The following is a 20,561-nucleotide window of genomic DNA, read 5'->3' as shown; positions in this document are numbered from 1 at the left end:
TGTTCTTACAGATGGTTATGAATACTGCTAATCTTTCCTAACTTTAATATAAAAAAGACCTAGAGCTTCAGCAATCACTTGTCTCCTCTCACATTGCTTTCTTTTCCCAGGACACAGCACTTGTTTTAGAACAAAATTCATTCAAAAAATATTTCTGGATGAGTTGGCTGGGGGCCATTTTCTCAGGTATAGGGAAGGAAATTTAACAGTGTGGCCAGAATACAGAAGCACCTGTAGCCTCTCCCTTCCAGTGAGGTTCCTTCAGTAGCACTGCCAGAATTTTGGGGAGTCAAATTTGGGTTATTGCACAATAGCCATTGAAAATTGGAGTCATCTCTTCAGGTGCTTAGTCTCATAAATAAAGTGATTTAGAATGGACTCAAAGTGGAAGGTTTCAGACAATTTTATTAGCATTGAAAAGAAATATATCCCAAGGTAAGCCACACAAATCTCAGTAGCTACCCAGAGGAGGAGAAGGGGAAAGAAGGCTGAAGGCCATGCTGTTTGAGCTCCTAGGGATTCCAGATGGGGGCAGACACAGAGGCACATGATGGGAGGGGTCTTTAGAGAAAGAGGACGAAAGCCCAGGCTATCAATCAGAAGAAAACATACTAAGGTACTGGCCACCATCTAAAAGGAGCAGAAAAAGGAGATTGGAAAGTTGCAGCAGGGTGGGCAGACCCAATGAACCTCATGGTAGGTCATAGGGACTGCACTCAGGGGCACAGGAATTCTGGGAAAGAAAATTACAGTATCTCATTAAAGGGATAATTGTTCCACATATCTCTTTAGCATGGCTTAAGATGAGCCCAAGTTGCTAGGGCAGCCTCGGCTAGCTGATTGGCTGGAAAGTTACGTCTCCACCCAAGACCAGAGAGTCTATTTTCTTGACCATGAAATATTTTTCGTTCATGGCCCTTTGTTGTTACTGTAGTAGTAGGAATTTAAATTTCACATAAAGGCAAACAGAAGTATTAAATAGTATTTATGAGGCTCAGTCATGAGGCAGTAAAGCACAGAGTACCAGAATGCATCAGGGAAGTATTCAAAGCAGAGGATATAGTGTCTGGTTTTCTATTACTATAAAATTTGGAAGCAGAACTATTATCACAGAAAGAAATTTTAGGAGCCTATTGAGTAAAGTTTTCTGTATTTCTATGAAAACACAGGAATAGTCAACATTGAATTAGCAAGTATTTACATTTTAAAAACGTATTTAGTCTATGTTATGTGTGTTTTGCCTACATGCATGTAAATTCTCCTGTGTCATGCAGTGCCTTCAGAGACCAGAAGAGGGCATCATATCCTCTGTAATGGAGTTAAGGATGGTTGTAAGCCACTATGTGGGTACTGGGAACCAAACTTGGGTCCTCTGCAAAAGTAGCCAAGTAAGTATTTAAAATGGATTTAGTAAAACTGCATTATTGATTTCCTATCATTGATCCTAGCCACCCAGTGTGGTTTGGAAATATGGGGAATCAAGCGATTCTTTGAATTATGAAGAACAAGGCTACAGAATGGAATCTAGGACACACACTGTTCTAGTTACTACGGGGACAAGCAAGAGTTCTCTGGGGAAATATCATTCTCATTTACTGAAGGAAGTTTAAAGAAAGATGCTTCCTAATTCTCTAGAGGAATTCAGTTAAAAGTCTAAGATATTTGCAGGATGTAAGTGAATTCTTTAAAACTTTATAATGCTCTCAGTAGATTATTGGTCTTACCAGATTGTTCCAAGTTTCTGTTTTCATTGCAATCAAAGGAAAAGGTGATAAATGTAGTAATAAATAATGGAAGGAAGAACCTTAAACTTGTTCTTTCTAGCTCTCACATCTCTGGGCTGTTCATAGGTGCACATTGCCTTATGGATTTCTTTATTGATGTTCATGAGTGCTGACATGCCAGGCTCCCAGTGCCTCCCCTTATTGCTGACCTCCTCCACATCCACTCCTTCAATTCTATGGTTTAAGAATCATCCTTCCACACCAATCTGCTTGGAACACACTCCCACTTAACACTGCTAAATAACTGACTTTCTCTGCTCTGTCAATTTGAATGGAGCCCAAAATACTATTTATTATTGGACACCAGCTAAATCTTCCCTCCTCCTTCACATTCCTATAGTCCCAGCACTTGGGAGGCAGAGGCAGGCAGATCTCTGTGATTTCAAGGCCAGCCTGGTCTACATAGTTCCAGGACAACTGGGGCTGCAGGGAGACCTGTCTCAAAAAAAAAAAAAAGAATGTGTAGAATATGTAGTCATAGTCGATTATCTCCAGTCTTTCAGAGTTTAGTGGTATAAATTCTGTTCAATACCTGAACAATCTTTGCCTTCTCTACCTTGTAAACTCTCAATGCTCAGGACCCACTGCAGTGTCTATAGTGTGCCTCTTTTCTGCATGGCAGCTGGGTATACTGAGCCTTTTCACACACTGCTGTTTTTACTCTGTAGTTTAATATGTTGTGAAATGAACATCCAAGCAAAGTGATTTTTTTTCATTTTTGTATATCACGTCCCTATCTGACATACTTCCTATCACATTTCTAAGACACTCTGTTTAGCAAAATGAGGTATATTTGGAGTAAGCTAAATAAAAATATGTTTAGCATGCTCAATCCTTTGAAATGGTAGAGCTTAGTGTTGAAAAAATTTAAAGAGGTGTTGAAAAAATTAGTCATCTTTGGCTCCCAAAAGATTAGAGCCGACATCTTGGGGTAGCTTAGTCTTCTGTCACAAATTCTTTTTCTCAGAACCCTGCTGTGTCAAACAAGAAGACGTTGTCTCTCTGGAATGGATAGTAAACGAGAGATCTTTTAAAAGCAAGCAAAGTAATGCATTTATTTCAAGGTTTTCTCTGTAGTGTCATCTTGCACAAATGTTGAAAAAAAAACAACCTTTCCAAAAGTTTCCTTCGTGACAGCAGAGTCATGTTTGTGTTGACCACGAGGACAGTTAGAAAAAAGTGAGTCATGGTCTGCAGAGACGGCTCAGTGGGTAACTAGCTTGAGTTTAGTTCCCCTGTCCCTCTGTGGAAATCTGGGCGTGTCAACTGCTGTACTAGTGACTCAGCACTGGGAGGTGAAGTCAGGAAGATTGCTGGGGCTTGATGGCCTCAAACCTAGCTCCAAGTCCAGAGGGGCCCTCCTGCAAGGTTTAAGGGGAGAACGATAGACTGATACACAGGCATGCATGTCCATTCACTGATGTGAACACATAAAGCACATAACACACACACACACACACACACACACACACACATATACACACACAGAGAGGAAAGAACAAAGAAAAAAATTGAATCATGTCCTGTGGCTCAATTTGTGGGGAAAGATCTTGACAAGAGTTTGCTTTTGAGACAGGGTCTCCCCGTAGCCCCAGCATGTGTGGAACTCCTATGGAGACCAGACTGGCCTTGATCTCACAGCTATCCACCTGCCTTTGCCTCCTGAGTGCTGAGATGAAAGCCTTGTGCCACCACACCCGGCTTTTGACAAGACACTTAGGTTTCTGAAGACATCACTTTGTTTTTCATTTCTCTAAGATTTCTACTTTAAAGCACAAGTACAGGAGCACCCATATTTTTTTGTCTTTTTGAGACAGGGTCTCCCTGTAGCCCCAGCTGACCTGAAACTCACTATGTAGACCAGGCTGGCCTCAAACTCTCAAAGATCCGCCTGCCTCTGCCTCCTGAGTGCTGGGATTCAAGGCGCACACCACCATGCCCGGCAGCACCCATATTTTTAAGTCACAGTTTGGTTTTACATATATATATATAATCTTCTGTTTGGTCAAATGAAAGCTAAATTTCAAAGTCCACTAACTGGTGACCTATAACCAAAACCTTTGATGGTATTTGTACAGATGAATGTGAGATAATGCCAGTACCAATAGCATTAAACCTATAGATCCTTCAGATGGAAAGACTGCATTAAGTAAATACCCAATATTTTTATCATCCTGCTTCAGTTGTTAAATCATTTTTATCAATTCTTTTTTTCAATTGTTCAAAGTAGAAGGTACAAACAAAAGAAATATTAGTGGGTAGGTCTCAGACCTCATAGAAGCAGGCTAAATACACACAGTATACTATCCTATACATTCCAATCTAACTGCCATTATTTATCATGAAATATCTATTTAAATGGGAAGCTTTAGTTATTTTTGCATCAGGAAAACTGTTTCTCATAGAAATGTTATAAACCTTAAAGAACATTCAAATCAATAATAAGAACCCCATTGTTGAATCCATGCACAGGACTCTGTGATTCCATTTATAAATGAAACAATGTTGACTCCATGTATACGACTCTATGATTCCATTTATAAGTTAAAATAATGTGAAAAAACAAGTGAACCAACAAAATCAACGTTATGTAATGTTTCTAAATGCTGCTATGTTTTCCTGAATTGTTGTGTTTCGGCACCTGCTAAGTTCAGTGGCCAGTATTCCAAATCACAGTTAATGTATACATGAAAGGATAAAAAATATAGAAGACTAAATATACAACAAGCTCTGATTGGCAGAATAGAGGGGGTTTTATGTCATTTTAAAAATTACATTACCTCAAAGTATGTCTGTTAAACATCCAAGAAGGTTAGTTCCACCAGTCTGGTACTTTTATTTACCATGGGCCCTGTAGATAAAGCTTGGGCAAAGATCAAAGTTTCCCAGATAAACCTTGACTAGGCATCTATTTTGTTCCTTGAGCTAGTTATATGTATAATTTGTCAGTAGGTTATTGGACTAATATGGTTCCCTCTGGCGTTTTTTAACTAGCTAGACATTATTTATCTCTCATATTGTCTAATCCTTCCACCATGGTTTCCCCACTTAAAGTGCCCCCATTTTCCCCAGTTCTCCCTTAATAATACCCTTCTCCTATGATCCCACCTCTCTTGAGCTACTTCTTTCCCTGTATCCCCAAGGTACCTTGTATAGCCCCCCCCAAAATAACCCCATTTTTATCCATATCTCCCTTAGTGACACCTGTGTCCTACTGTTCTTCTCTTTCAGATCCTTTTCCATTACTTCCCTGGTTCCTTTTCATTATTCTGGTTCCTGTAGTTATGTCTGGATACATACTCACAAGGATTTGGTGCTAGGATCCACATAGGAGGGAGAACATTTGTCTGTTGTTTTTCTGAGTCTGTGTTACTTCATTTAGTATGAGAGTTTCTAGCTCCATCCATTTACCTGCAAATTTCATGATTTCATCTTTCTTTACTGCTGAGTAAAACTCCATCATATATGTGAACCACATTTTCATTATCCACTCATCAATTGAGGGACATTTAGGCTGCTTCCATCTCTTAGCTATTGTGGAAAGAGCAGCAACACACGTGGATGTACAAGTGTCTCTGCAATAGGGCGAGTCCTTTGGGTATATGCCAAGGAGTGATTTAACTGGGTCAAATAGTAGGTTCATTTTGATTGTTTTTAAGAGTTCTCCACACTGCTTTCCATAGGAGTTGAAGAAGTTTGAAACCCCACCAGCAGTGGATGAGCATTCCCCTTTCCCCACATCCTCTCCAACATTTGGTATCATTTCTGCTCTTGGTCTTAGCCAGTCTGACTGGAGTAAGATGAAATCTTAAAGTGGTTTTAATTTGCATTTTCGTAATTACTAATGCTGTTGAACACTTTCTAGAATGCTTCTTAGCCATCTTTATTTCTTCTTTTGAGAACTCTCTGTTCAGCTCCTTAGCCCATCTTTTAATTGTGTTACTTCCTTTCTTGATTCTTTTTTTTTTTTTTTTTGAGTTCATTATATATTCTGGATGTTAAAACTCTGTCAGATGTGTAGCTGGTGAAGATTTTCTCCTATTCTGTGGGTTTTCTCTTCATTTCTTTGGTTGCTTCTTTTGATGTATAGAAGCTTTTTAGTTTAATGAGGTCCCGTTTGTTGATTCTTGACCTTATTATCTGGCAATTGATGTCCGGTTTAGGAGATCCTTTCCACCTGTGTCTTGTAGGAATGTTTGCTTCTAACAGTTTCAGAGCAGAGTTTTCGGCAGCACAGTGACGTCTTTGATCCATTTGGAACTGACTTTTGTGCAAGATGACAGATGGGGGTTTAGTTTCATTCTTCTACAGGTGGAGATCCAGTTCTGCCAGTACCATTTCCGGAACATGCTGTCTTTCCTCCAGTGAATGTTCTTGGCCCCTTTGTCAAATATCAGGTGGCTGAAATTGCATTTACTCATATTTAGGTCTTCAATTTTGTTCCATTGATCTATGGGTCTATTTTTGTGCCAGTACCATGTTGTTTTTATGAATATAGATTACTATTAATGCTCAGCATTGTTCTGGCTATCTGAGGTCTTTTGTACTTCCATATGACTCTTAGGATGTTTTTTTCTGATTCTGTGAAGAATGTCATGGAGATTTTGATTGGCATTACATTGAATCTGTAAATGGCTTTTGGTAGGATGGTCATTTTCACAATATTAATTCTTCCAATCCATGAGCATAGGAGGTCCTTCCATCTTCTGATGTCTTCCTCAATCTCTTTCTTTAAAGAAATGTCCTGTAACTGTGGTATGTCACCTGTCCTCTTGCTCAAGGTGGCTGTGGAGATGCCAGCAGATGGACTTGAACAAGTTTCCAGTCTACAAAGAGGAAAGTCAACACAGAGGAAACATTTCCTCCATGCTTCCAAGTGAAGCCAGCCATGATTGAACAGGACTTTTGACTTATCTTCACATAGATGGAACTGGTAATAGAAAGGAGTCAGGGGCTCCTCCCAAGCCCATGAGACCCCTGAGGAACAGATTCTCAAATGACCTTAAGTGTAAAAATAAATTGGTTTACCTGGGGCAACTCTATGTTCTTAAGAACCCAAAAGGGAAGTATAACCAAAGATTAAAGGGATCAATATAATTCTTTAAGAATCTATGTGTATGGCTAAAGGCTACCTAACAAGAACAATGCTAGACAGGAGATACCTTCTTTTGAATTGTTGGCCAGGCTAGCCCGTGAGGCTCCCAGACAGTAACCCAGCATAGAACTGGGAAAATGAACAGCAGACCCCAATCTTATCTAAAGGAGTATTGGCAACTGATTGCTCCTAGATGAGGAAAAGCTGATCTTCCTAAAACAAGGAACTCTAGATAGGTTGATTAGACTAAGCAGATGGACAAGCACTGGGGCATGTCTGGGGGCACTGATAACACAGTACACAGTACCAGTGATGACAGAATATATGGACTCCCATGGGGGGGTATGGGAGGGTGTTTTTTGGGATGTGGGTATATAGATGAATAAGATTATTAGGGGTGTTCTCTGTGAAATACACGGACACAAATCAATAAATAAAGACATTTGAGGAAGAAGCATAAAAACTTGCTTCATGTTAATTAGTAGATGTGAAAAACATTACCATTGAACTCTACCTGGTAACTGTAAATCCATGCCAAGGATCCCAGAAAGTAAGTGACTATGACTAGTAATAATCAGGTATATAGAGATTAGAGACACATGTGCAAACATCTAAGTGTTAGTTGCATTAAAAATGAGTTTTTCTGTATGAAACAGTATATTTAAAATGAAATGGAGATCTTTTTTAAAGATTAAAAACTCATTCAATTTTATGTCTTATAGGGTTTATACTGAGTACAATATTGTATAACTGTATTAATTCAACTATGAACCTAAAAATTACAGCCAATTTTGAAAGAGATGCATCTTTGCTCTAGAAATTGTTATTGAATATGTTAATGCTGTAATGAAATGCTTCTTCTAATCATGTGGTTATTAAATAATTAGGAAAATTATACTAACATTTATTTATTTTGGTGGAGCAGGGCTTATGCCTTATGTGTGGGGAGGTCAAAGAACAACTTTCAGGTGTAGGTTCTCTCCTTCTACCTCATGGGTCCTGGAGGAGATGGATCTCAGGTTGTCAGGCTTAGACGCAGGCAGCTTGATAAGTTCAGCCATCTTACAAGGCCCCACAGAATAGAGGCTTTGCACATGTATCATATAGAGCCAGGATGATCTGGGGCCATGCAAAGGATGGAGTCTCTTGTTTGGCAAGATAGGTGATAGAGTGTATTCCTGACTGACCACAGGACTAGGTAAAAGTTATAAGCTACATGTGTTTAAGGGAGTCCCTGGACTCGGTCCAGTAGAGTGAGATGTCCAGTTCAAGAAAAGCAGAGGACCATGGTTGTGGTGGTCAGGCCAAACAGAAAATAATGTCAGTTGGGACTTGATATTGAATTTCTAATCAGAACATGAGCTGGTGTGTTTTCTTGTTGTTTCCCAAGGTACTTTACCCAAAGAAAAGAGAACATGGGTGATTACTCATCTGTTTTAAAAGGCACAGGTATATGAACATTCAGTCAACAAAACAATGAACTTACCTTAATTCCTTTAAAGAAATTTTATCATTAAAACTCACATACTGTTATTTTTAATGTATATTTTTGTAGAAATAGCATTTTTCCTTTGAAGTTTCAGTTCAGCTCACTGGACATGTGAGTTAAGTGCTTTCAGATCTTTTTGCAGTAACACTGTAAGGCTACATTAAAACGTGGTTTCCTAATAGCATCTGGTTCTGCCTTGCCAATAACTTGACCTAGTAATAATAAGTGAAAATAAATGGAACAAAAAGAAGGCATGGGAAAAAGAGAAGTGTGTGGTTTTCCTTCAAGTGCCTCAGAATGGAGTTCCCACACTGATCAGGGACCTGCTAACTGCTGTGTGGTCTCCTTTGATGCTTAGAACTGCCCAAATTATCTCATTCAATTCATTAGATGACTTCATTTCAGAAATCATGCATTTTACTGAAATCTGAAAGCAAAGAACTCCGGAACTGGCTTTACAGAGAGATGAAATAGTGTATGTAAGAATAGCTCAAAAAGAATGTGGGCTCTTTGGATTTCTTGTGACTTCAATCGCAGTGCAACATCCATGGAGAGGGATAGGCCAGAGCTAAGCAAGTGATCAAGTTCAGCAAGTTAATCATCATCTATGCAATATTGGTTCAGGCCATCAATAGGCATTTGTTTAGCACCTACTCAGTACAAGATAAGTGCTTGGATATAAATCAGTATTTGCTAGTGCTTCTTCTCCACAGATACCTACACCTTTGTCTTTTGTATGAGTTTGTTCCCCCTCCAAATTATATCAGATACTGTGTAAAGTCAAAGTCTGCAAAGTCCAGATAACAGGGAAACACAAGGCTACTGCTATTTCTCTTTCCAGGATCAAGAAATAGCTGTGATGTTTTAGTTACTGAGAGAAACCTTTAGAGTTCTTCTACAATTTAGCTTGATTAAACCAAAAGGTTATGCATTGGTAATTAAACATGTGCCTAGAAAACGCCAAGTGCCCAATTACCTGTTTGCTCATTGGAGGCCTGTTAACATCTCAGATGTCTCCTGAGCTCTTCTGCCCTTTCAACTACAGACAAAACCTCCTTTCCCAGGGGAGGCTGGGATGTCAGAAGAGCTTGTGTTTGCTCTCGAGTTCAATGCATCTCCTCGCTGGCTTATCTCTTGATTGTGCATTAGCTGATGACTGCTTTGCCCTAGACTTCTCTCAAGGATGATAATCTAACATTTATTCAGCAGATCCCATGCCTCTAATCCTTGGAATTTTAGTGGCAGATGACTAGCTGGCTTTGCAGTCCTTTACACACATCCAGAATATAGGCACAAGGAACATTCATAGTAATTCATGAAATACTGGAATGCTTATCTCAGTTGTTCACTTTAAAATAATGTCATGTCTTTAAAATAGATTTTCTTGGAACGGACAGATCGTTCAGCAGTTTAGAGCACATACTGCTCTTGCAGAGGGCTGGAGTTCAATTCCCACCACCCGTATCCGATGACTCAACTACTTATGACTGCAGTTCAAAGGAATCTCATGCCCTTTGGCCTCCACAGTTGCCCACACTCATGTGAGCAAAAACACACACAAACACATGTGCACTTACATAATTAAAAATCAAGTAGCCAGGCATGGTTGCACACACCTTTAACCCCAGGCCAACTGGAGCTACAGGGAGACCCTGTCTCAAAAGGACCAAAGAGAGAAAAAAAAGCAAACAAATCTTTAAAAATAAAAGTTTTTTTCAAATATTTTATTTATTATTTTTACTTTAAGTGTATGACTATGTTGCTTGCATGTTTGTAAGTGCACCTGTGTCATGCTGTTCCCACGGAGGTCAGAAGGGGGCATTAAATTCCCCTGAACACGGAGTTATGGACACTTGTTAGCTCTCATGTAGGTGCTGGGAATCAAACTTGCAAAAGCATTCAGTGCTCTTAACCGCTGAGCCAGCTCTCCAACCACAAAATCGAATTTCCTTAAACATTACAAAAGTAACTCTTGACCATTTGCAACAACTTTGACAAGACAAAAAAAATGCAGAATCAGATTAAATCTAAAGACTTCCAGGAGTAAACAGTGACTTGCTTTTTCTACATTTTCTGTGTATCATAAAAAAGCAACAAAATAAACATGTTCTCATTTTCAGGGAAATTTGATGGTATATATCACTCATAGAGTGCATGACTCAGAAAAGCAAAATTTGTAAATCAGGAAAGGGAAAGCAAACAGCACTGCTGCCAAGGAAATGCTAATAAGGGAGCTGGGGTGGTGGCTCAGCGGGAAGATCATTGTGTATTAGTTACTTTTCTGTTGCTGAGATAGAAACACCATGACCAAAGGAACTTATGAAAGGAAGAGTTTATTGAGCTTTTGCTTCCAAAGAGGCAAGTTTCAGTCCATCATGGGGGTGGGGCGGCAGGGAGATAGGGATGGCTAGAGGAGGAGTAGAAGCTACTAAGCAAAAGAAATTCTAGATCTGGCAAGGCTTAAGAACTCTCTAAGCCCACCCACAGTGACCTGCTTCCTCCCACTTGGCCACACCTTTTAAGACCTCCTTAAACACCACCAACTGGAGACAAAATGCCCAAATACTTTGAACAAATGGGGGACAGTCTAATTCAAGTGATCACATTCTACTTCCTGGCCCCCATAGGCTCATGACCATGTAAGATGAAAAATGCATTTAGTCTATCCTTAAAAATGCATTCAGTCTATTCCCATAGTCTTTACCAGGCTCAGTACTATTCAAAAGTCCAGTCTAAAGTCTTTTCTGAGACTCAAGACAGTTTCTTAACTGTAAGCCCCTGTAAAACCAAAAGACAAATTACATGCTCCCAACATACAATGGAACCTAATACACATTACCATTCCAAAAGGGTGGAATGGAGGCAGAGTGAGGAAATACTGAACCAAAACAAGACCGAAAACCAGCAGGGTAAACACCAAATCCAGTAGCTCCACGTCCAACTTCTGGGACTTTACTTCCAAAGGGCTTAGGTGGCTCAGCCTCTCTAGCTTTGCTGCGTGCAACACACATCTCTCCCTTGTGCTGGTACCACTCCCTGTATGCAGGTCTTCTTGGCAGATGCCTCACAGCTCTGGCATGATGAATGTCTTCTTGGAGTCTCCATTGCCAACCAGGCTTCACATTCACATCTTCATACAATGGCCTATCAGGGCCTTCTTTATGTGGGGATGTCCCTGCTGTATGCTGCCTGGCTTGGAGATAAGCCCTGCAGCATTTTCCTTTCACAATTTGGAGGCCAGCTGAGTGTGGTCCTGCCCTTGAGGCACTCTCTCCATTGTTTAAGTGCACTATAATCTCCTTATCAAAGGGATTCTCTCCTTCAGTACCTGCTTTGGTGCCAACATTAATCTTCCTAGTGCTCTTTTTTGATTCTAGCTGTACATTCTATATTTTTTTCTGCCCCATTTGCTCTTTTTCACTGTAGATTTGCATACTATTCACCATTAATAACTATACCACCATTTCTACATTAGGCTGTGCTGAAATTTCTTCCCCCAGAGAAATTAGTCCATTGCTTTTCAGCTTAGCCTTCAGGCTAGGTTTTGGCCTGTGGTCAGACTCTAGTCAGACTCTTTGCCAAAATATCCCAAGTGTTGCTTAAGTCCTTATTTCTATCTGGAACTACATTGTTCTCAGCACTACTTTTTTCCCCAGAGCCTACTAGAATGGCCGGTGTCTGTGCAAAAGCATAACCCTCACCTAAAAAGGAATAAGTTTATTCTGGAGCCAAATATGAGTGATGATGGCCTGAGATCACAGATTCAGATTACCCCAAATTCCATGTTCCAGTGTGACAGCAGTTACATTCATTTTTATAGTAACAGGTCAAAGAAAAGACATAAATCAAGACATTTTTCACATCCATTGGTGGATACATTCAGTAGGCAGGTCATAGCAAAGTGGGTAATTTCTGCTATAGGTCTCAGATGCTATCTGATGTCATTCTTAGCTTTTTGATTGGTGTGCGACCTGGTGGTCTGTTAAGTTGATACGTTTTATAAGTCACATGAATGTTAATTCAGAAACAGAGGTAGGCAAGGTATGGCTATTTATGTGGTTAAAGGTGTCTCCAGATAATTTGTGAATAGGCTATGGATCTGCAACATCCCAAACTCTCCATAGTCATTGAACTGTTTATCATTTGGTCAGTTTTGCAGGAAATTCAGGTCAGGATGCAAAAATTCTTTCTGGGAACTTTCTTTCAAACCTGTAAAGCTCTGTTTACAGAAAACAACTGCTTTTCTAACCAAACTTCCAAACTCTCCCATATTCATCCAAAAGCCCATGTGGTCACACTCTTCACAACAATATCCCACTCTCTGGTACCATTTACTATATTACTTACACTTCTATTGCTGTGTTAGAAACACCATGACCAAGGGAACCTATAAAAGGAAGACTTTATTTAGCTTATGGTTCCAAAGGGGCAAGAGTCCATGGTGGTGGGGAGGCGTGGTGGCAGAGGTGCCTGGAGGTGGAGCAGAAGCCAAGCCCCCACATCTTCAAGCACAGAAAACAAAAGGGACTTGAAATTCAGCAAGGCTTAAGAACTTCCCTAGCCTGTACCCAGTGAAGTGCTTCCTCCAGCATGGCCACACCTTCTAAGACCTCCCAAAACAGCAGCACCACTGGGGACAAAATGTTCAAATACTTGGAGCCCATGGGGACATTCTTATTCAAACCATCACAAAACTTGCTTAGCCAGCAGGAGGACCTGAGTTCAAATCCCAAGAACCCATGTAATATGCCATGGCAGTATATGCCTGTAATGCCATCCTTGAGGCTTGACGGTGGGCAAAGGAGATCCCAGGAGCTTCCTGATCAAAACAGCACGTGAGAAACCCTGCCTCATGGAATAAGTTAGAGACGAGACCTGAAATCCTCCTTTTGTCTCAGCCTGTGAGTGCATGGGTGAACATACCTGCACACTAACAGTCATGCAACACACATACTCACACACACACACACACATGAGTGCACACACACCACTAGTAAGGATATAGTTCAGGAGAGCAAAGTGCACACTCAGAGTAAGAATTCAGAATTGAAAATTTTCATCATTTGAATTAAAAAAGAAATTCATGGTCTAGAGGAAAGGCAAAGATAAAGGAAAAAGCAGAACCCACAGAGCATGTGCAAACAGCTCAGAGGTAAAAGCCTCAGGAAAGGCAGCACATCGTGTCATAGAGTTCTCAAAGGAAATATTTGCAATAACTTGACTGGGATCCCCAACTCATCCTCTAATGAGCAGGACAGAAATTACATGGAACACTGAAAGAAACTTTCACTGGAATAATGATGCCACAAGACACTTTATGGGAATTAAATGGAAATAAGAGAGTGACTGAGTCAGAGAAGAGTATGTGTGAAAAGAATGTGAGGCAAACCAGACACACCATAGGGTTTTAAAAGCAGGAAAAACTAATGAAGGAAAGAAAAGGAACAGAGAGCAGTGTGTGGTACACATCCAAGCTACAGTGGTGAGCATTAGCAAGAAAGATGACCCGGGGCACTGCTCAAGACGCCCAGTCTCTGTGATGATTGGATCCTGTCAGAGTGGCCTAAAGGACCCCACTCAGAGATCCTGAGCCCCAGTGACCAATGATTGGAGCTTCTGTAGCTCCAGCTTGCTGTGGGCAGCCGTTGCCAGCCAGCCTGTCCACACAGCCACCACCTCAGTAGATGGACACTGTGGTCTCCTTGTCCTGGTTGCTGTGGGAGAACCTTACCTAGGAGAGTAGGGAGCATGGATTCTGGTGTAGGGAGCTCCCCATGGGAGCTGGGGTACAGGGAATACCCATCTTCATACAGATATGAGTTGGGAGCACCAGTTCTGGCATTGGGATCTCCCTTGTGGGAGCAGGGGTGTTGAGGACACTTACCTTCATACAGGTCTGAGTCAGGAAAGATTTAGACCCGAGGATGTGGAGAAAATGCCCCCCTTTCACTACCACCACTTATTTTTACCTATTAGTGTAGCACATCTGTTAAACCCCCTTTCTACCTGCAATGGTTTGAATGAAAACATCGCCCACAGGCTCCAAGTGTTTGGACATTTTGTCCCCAGATGATGGCACTGTTTTGGGAGGTTTTAGAAGGTGTGGCTCTCCTGGAGGAAGCACGTCACTGGGGTGGGCTTTGAGAGTTCTTAAGCCTTGCTGGATCTCTAGTTGCTCTCTTGCTTCCTGTGCCTGCGTGATGACGTGAGAGCTTAGCTTCTGCTGCTCCTGCTCCAGACACCTCCAGGCACGATGCCACCCTACCATGACAGACTGTAATTCCCCTGGAACTGTAAGCTCAAATAAATTCTTCCTTCTATAAATTGCTTGGGTCAGTGTTTCTATCACAGCAACAGAAAAGTGACTAATACAGTACCCTCTTGAGCAGAAACAAAATAAACTTAAAACCATGAGAGCCAATTGCTGTGCTTTTCTACTTTCTATCTCTGGACTGAGAACTTCAGCAGAATCCAGTTACATAAGATATAGCAGTATATTTTTTGTGACTAAGCTGATAATATGAAACAGGGTTGGAAAGAGCATCCCCTAGAGGGTTCTTAGTCTCCTTCATAAAATAGTTTAAGAATGAACCCAAACAGAAAATTTAGGACAAATTTATTGGAATTTTAAGAAAAATCCTCAGGGCAGGCAGGCTGGTAGTCTAGCGATCTGCACTGAGGAGGAGACTGGAGGGGAGATGGAAAGAAAGCCATGAAGCCGCGCAGGGTTAGAGCCTTCATGGAGGTCAGACAGACATGTGGCTTTTTAAAGCTTCTAAAGGAAGCTTTGGAGAATAAGTATAAAAATACAAGATTCTAGGGCAGCCCAAAGCATTAAAGAAAGCAAAGTTAGAAAGAAGTATGAAGAAAAAAGGAGAGATTATGGTTTTCAGAAAAGCAGGCAGATTTACAGACCTGCATGTCTGTGGCTGGTCAGAAGCTCTGCACTGGAGGCAGGAAATTCACAGCCCCATTAATACAGTAGGTATTGCATTCATCCATTTAGGGTGGCTTAGGGTGAACCCGCCTTCCTAGGGATGGTCCTAGGACCAGGTGATTGACCAGTGAAACTGGAAAGGTGGGTCTTCCAACAGATAGACTAGAGATTTTATAGTCTTGACCAGTTAAACTTAAGGGATTATTTGCTACTCACACAATATAGCTTTTGGATATATAAGCATTATGATACAGTACTATTAGGAATCAAAGATAACTGAATGTAATTTCTGTTCACTGGGCAGCAGCTGCGAAGATTCAGCATCAGCCATGCTGGTGTTGATGTAAAGAGAATTTCCCTGCCTCTTGGATCCATTATCAAACGATCATTATTTCAGGGGAATTAGCACCTAAAGTTTTATCTGGTTCTATATGCTGCACCATAGTGTGGAAGGAGACTTTGCTTATCTCAGGAACAAAAGATCACAAAAATGCTGTGTTAAAATCAGGTAATTTGGGAGTGGCTAGAAAATGTTGATGAAGGATTTATGCTGCAGGTTATTACTCACCGAGTAGGAAGTCACACCCACATCTGAACATATAATGTGTATTGACTTTTTTGAGACAAGGGAATGTGCTTACAGTATAAATACATATAAAATAGGAATGTGTTGTTTTTCTTTACATATTAATTACATATTCTTTTATATAACCCTACAAATTGCTACAGAATCCCAGCACCCACACTGAAGAACGCAGAAACTAGATTAGGTTATCAGGCTACACAGTAGGAGTCCTATGTATTAAAGGAATTTATTGAATGCAATGATGTGATTACAATTGAATTTAGATAATAAATCCTGTTTTAGACAATGAGCTAGAGGGAATCAGGGGTAATACTGGAAGATTACCCACTGAAGACATCCAGTAGTTTGTGTAACAGGATTGTGACTAAGACTACTGTGTTATCAAGGGAGTAATGCACTAGCAGGAGTATTTTATAGGCTTTAAGAGTATTTTGGATCCTGAAAGTAACAGAGAGATGAGTGTAGGACAAAGTAGACTTGAGTTCATTCTTCGCTTGTTGACTTTCACTATTAATACTGACAAACATTATTTCTTTTTCTTCTGCTTTAAGCCCTAGAAAAATGAAAAGAGACCTTGAAATACTGTTGTCCGTATATGCCTGAATCCTATTAGAGTCACTTGGGGAGCCCTACTCTGAGATTCTAGTTTGTTAGGTCTGGAGTAGAGACTGGGACAGGAAGGTCTTGTAACAGCACCAGGGGACTCTGATTAGAGCTATAATGAGGTGTGTGGTTGAACTGAACCAGGAAGTGGTAATAGAAATTGAATTGGCAGCAAAGTAGAAAGATTTTATAGGTGATTAGAAACATTACAAAATTTTATAAAATGCTATATATTCTCTGTCTCTCTCTACTTTTAGATTTTATTCTGTTTTCCCTTGCATAAAAATTCACATGTAGAAGGCAAAATGGAATCTACTGAGGTGCTTAGGAATTGTTTTTAATTCACTAAAATCTTGCTTCCTGACTGAGTCCTTTTTCTTAGAGTATAACAGAAGAATCCGGTTAGAGGAATTCTTATTAGTGAATTTTGTAATATTAGTCATTTGTGGATTGCTAGCCTTTCATTCTAAAGTAAGTTAGAGATCAGAGGATAAAAGAGGCAAAAGAGAGTGTGTGTACATGCATGTGTAGGAAAGAGCGTGTATGTACATGTACGAAAGAAAGTGTATGTGCATGCACGTGTACGAAAGTGTATGTACATGCACGTGAACGAAAGAGAGTGTATGTATATGTACAAAAGAGAGTATATGTACATGCATGTGTACAAAAGAGAGTGTATGTACATGCGTGTGTACAAAAGAGTGTATGTACATGCACATGTAAGAAAGAGAGTGTATGTACATGCACGTGTAGGAAAGAGAGTGTATGCACATGCACGTGTAGGAAAGGGAGTGTATGCACATTCACGTGTAGGAAAGAGTGTATGTATATGCACGTGTAGGAAACTGAGTGTATGTACATGCACGTGTACAGAAGGGAGTGTATGTACATGCATGTGTAGGAAGGAGAAAAGTATAGGAGAGAGAAAAGAAACGTAAGGAATTCTGCTGGTAAGAATTTCTCCACCATGATGGAAATGTCTTTTGGCCTCAGAAACTGAGCATTTTAAATCACACTTTATTCATGACACATTCACACATATGAATCCATTTTCTCTCTATATTTTTGGGCATTATTTGAATAGCTAGAGTACACTGTGAGCATTCAACTCAGAAGATACTATGTCAGTGAATTTGGTAGACAACGTTATCAAACATTGTTGTTTGCTCTTAACAGCTGAGCCATCTCTCCAACCCCTACTCTCTGAAATCTTAAAGAAAGATCAATAAATAAAGAACAAAATAAGACATTGAACTTAGATATGACATGTAACAGGGAAGCCAACTATTGAAAGCCTTGGCTTCCTAGTCTACAGACCTGAGCCAGAAACACATGTCTCATAATATGGAGTACTTGCTCTCCCACAGGGCGAGAAGACAACTATATAGTGGCAGTATTTAAAGTTCCTGTGATTCATACATTAGGAAAGTGTGGGTTGACATGATTTAATAATACCCACTAGAAGATATTATTAACTTTATTTTATTGAGGTCTTAAGAAATACTAATAAAAACATAAAATGATTCACAAAGTCAAGCTGCATATGCAATTTTAAGTTTTAAACAGTATAAAAAGTAATAAGAAATAAGTAAAATTAGTTCTAATAGATCATAAGATTCAATACATACATAATTCAAAAGATAATCACTTGAACATAAGTGCAGGAATAAATTAATGACCTATTTTGTCTTTCTTTTTTCATACTAAGTCTTCATACATATTTTATGCATCTAGAATATCACCGTATGGAATGTAAGCATTACTAATGCTCGGGACTCAAGAGTGCTCGGGGATTGCCACAGCTCCGACTGAGAGATCTGAAATGAGTTGTTGAAGTTTTAGTTACTGGGAAAGGGCAGAGCTGAAACTCAGACCTGTTGTTCTGAGCCCACAGCCTAAGCTCTTAAATACTACCCTCTGCTCTTAGGAAAATGTTATCCAAGATAGTAAATCTATCTTGAGTTGCTGTTCACAATATGGATTATGTCCTGCCCAAGCAAGCACAAGGTGTTCTTAATATACATTTAGAAAAAGTAAACAGCAGGGCCTGCAGGCAATGGCTCAGCAGTTAAGAGCACCGGCTGCTCTTCCAAAGGACCCAGGTTCAAGTCCCAACACCTACACGATGGCTAACAACTGTATCACTCCAGTTCCAAGGGATCCAGTGCCCACTTCTGGAGTCCATGGGCATTGCATACAAATGGTGCACTTGCATACATGCAGGCAAAACACTCATACATATAATTAATAAATTAATAAAAATTTAAAAAGAAAAATAAAGTGAGTGTTCTCATTTCATGTTCAAAGAAACAGTCCAAAAGTTAAGCAACAGCATAAGAAGCCAGAAGGAAGGCTGGGGATGTAGGTTAGTTGGAAGAGGACTTGCCTACCAAACACAAAACCATGAGCTAACAACACCACATAGGTTCTTCCAAGATTTAGAAGACAATTCAATGCCAGTGGACATATTTGATGATTATTACAAACCAAAGACAATTTCTTATAACTAAGTACCCTCATCTTAAAATTTAAAATTATGTTTATATTTGAATTAGAGAGATGACTCAGTGGTTAAGATCACTTATTGTTCTTGCAGAGGACTGAGGTTTCCTTCCTGTCACAAAATGGCAGCTCACAGCCACCTGCAACTCCAATTCCAGGGCATCTAACACCCTGTGCTGGCCTCTTCAGGCTCCTGCATGCATGTAGTATATGTAAACTCATGTCAGCAAACACAAATAAATACATAAAAAATAAATGTTTAAAAAATTATCTATGACTCTTGATTCTCTTTTAAAAATGAAATAAATATTGGACTAGAGAGATGATGCAGGGGTTAAGAGCACTGGCTGCTCTTGCAGAAGACCCAAATTCGAATCCCAGCACCCACAAGGAGGCTAACAGTCATCCCTAACTTCCATTCCAGGGAATCAGAAGCCCACTTCTGTCCTCCATGGGCATTGCATGACATGGGTGCACTTACATACGTGCATGCATACCACTCATACATAAAATGAATAAATGAATGAATGAATAAATAAATATAAAATAAAATTATTGGAAAGTGAAACAAAAATTATGATGGCAAAAGGCTCAAGTATTAACTTACCACTTACAGGGCTTCTTTGGTCCTAGGTTTTCTGCTAGCTCAGAGGTCGGCATATGCCTTTGGGCACTGAGCCTGGTGTTCATGTTGTATGTGTGCACTAGGAACAACCCCATGGGATGCTGCAGTTAAGAAATGCCAGAGGTAGCCTCAAGCAGTAGGGTTGTGGGGGGGTGCCCTGATGCACTGTCATTAATGGCCTAGAAGGTTTTATGTTATGGTGTCTTGGGTTTTAAATGAAATGTCAAATACAATTTGCCATTGCAAATGTGAAGTGTGGAACTTCTGAGAGGCTGAGAGCCCAGTGCTGTAATTGGTGACTGATTGCTAAACACTGAGTAAAAATAGTTAAAGATCATTATTTGGTGAATTGTCACACCAGTCTGCAAAAGTGTGTGTGTTATATTATTTTACCTCCTAGATCCCAGGTCTGTAATAAAATCTTCAGACAGTATTTAAAATGTGCTGTGCTCAATAGAGTATTAAATGCAGTGGGGCTGATCAGCCCTTCACTGTGGGATTCTTGCGTCTGGATCTTCTTGACATTTAGCCTATAATGTCAGGAAATTTATGAAAAGAAACCAAAGCTGTGCACATCCCATTTACAATGGTTTATTTATCCACTCCTCCCCTGCTGTTGACAAGGGTCTCTTTTAATAATAGAACTAATAATAGGATTTCCAATCCACTTTAATATGCTAGCAGTATATCTTTCTGAGCTATCTGTATATTAGTGCTAATTATGAAGTGTATTTAAGTCTAACACTGCAGGCTTACACACAACAGCACCATTTTTACCACTGGCTTTAATTAGAAAACTAAAGAAGTCTATACAATTAAATATGCCCATAAAAGTAACCTCTGGCTGACTAGATTTACCAGAAGGGCAGACAGGGGGAATGGATGAGGGTGCTGACAACACAGTGGACAGTGACAGGGATGGCAGAGTATGGAGCCTCTA

This window comes from Nannospalax galili, unplaced genomic scaffold, assembly GCF_000622305.1.
Source record: "Nannospalax galili isolate Female #2095 unplaced genomic scaffold, S.galili_v1.0 scaffold1006, whole genome shotgun sequence".
NCBI lineage: Eukaryota > Metazoa > Chordata > Mammalia > Rodentia > Spalacidae > Nannospalax > Nannospalax galili.
The sequence above is the reverse complement of the archived record's forward strand: the minus strand, read 5'-3'. Positions refer to the sequence as shown.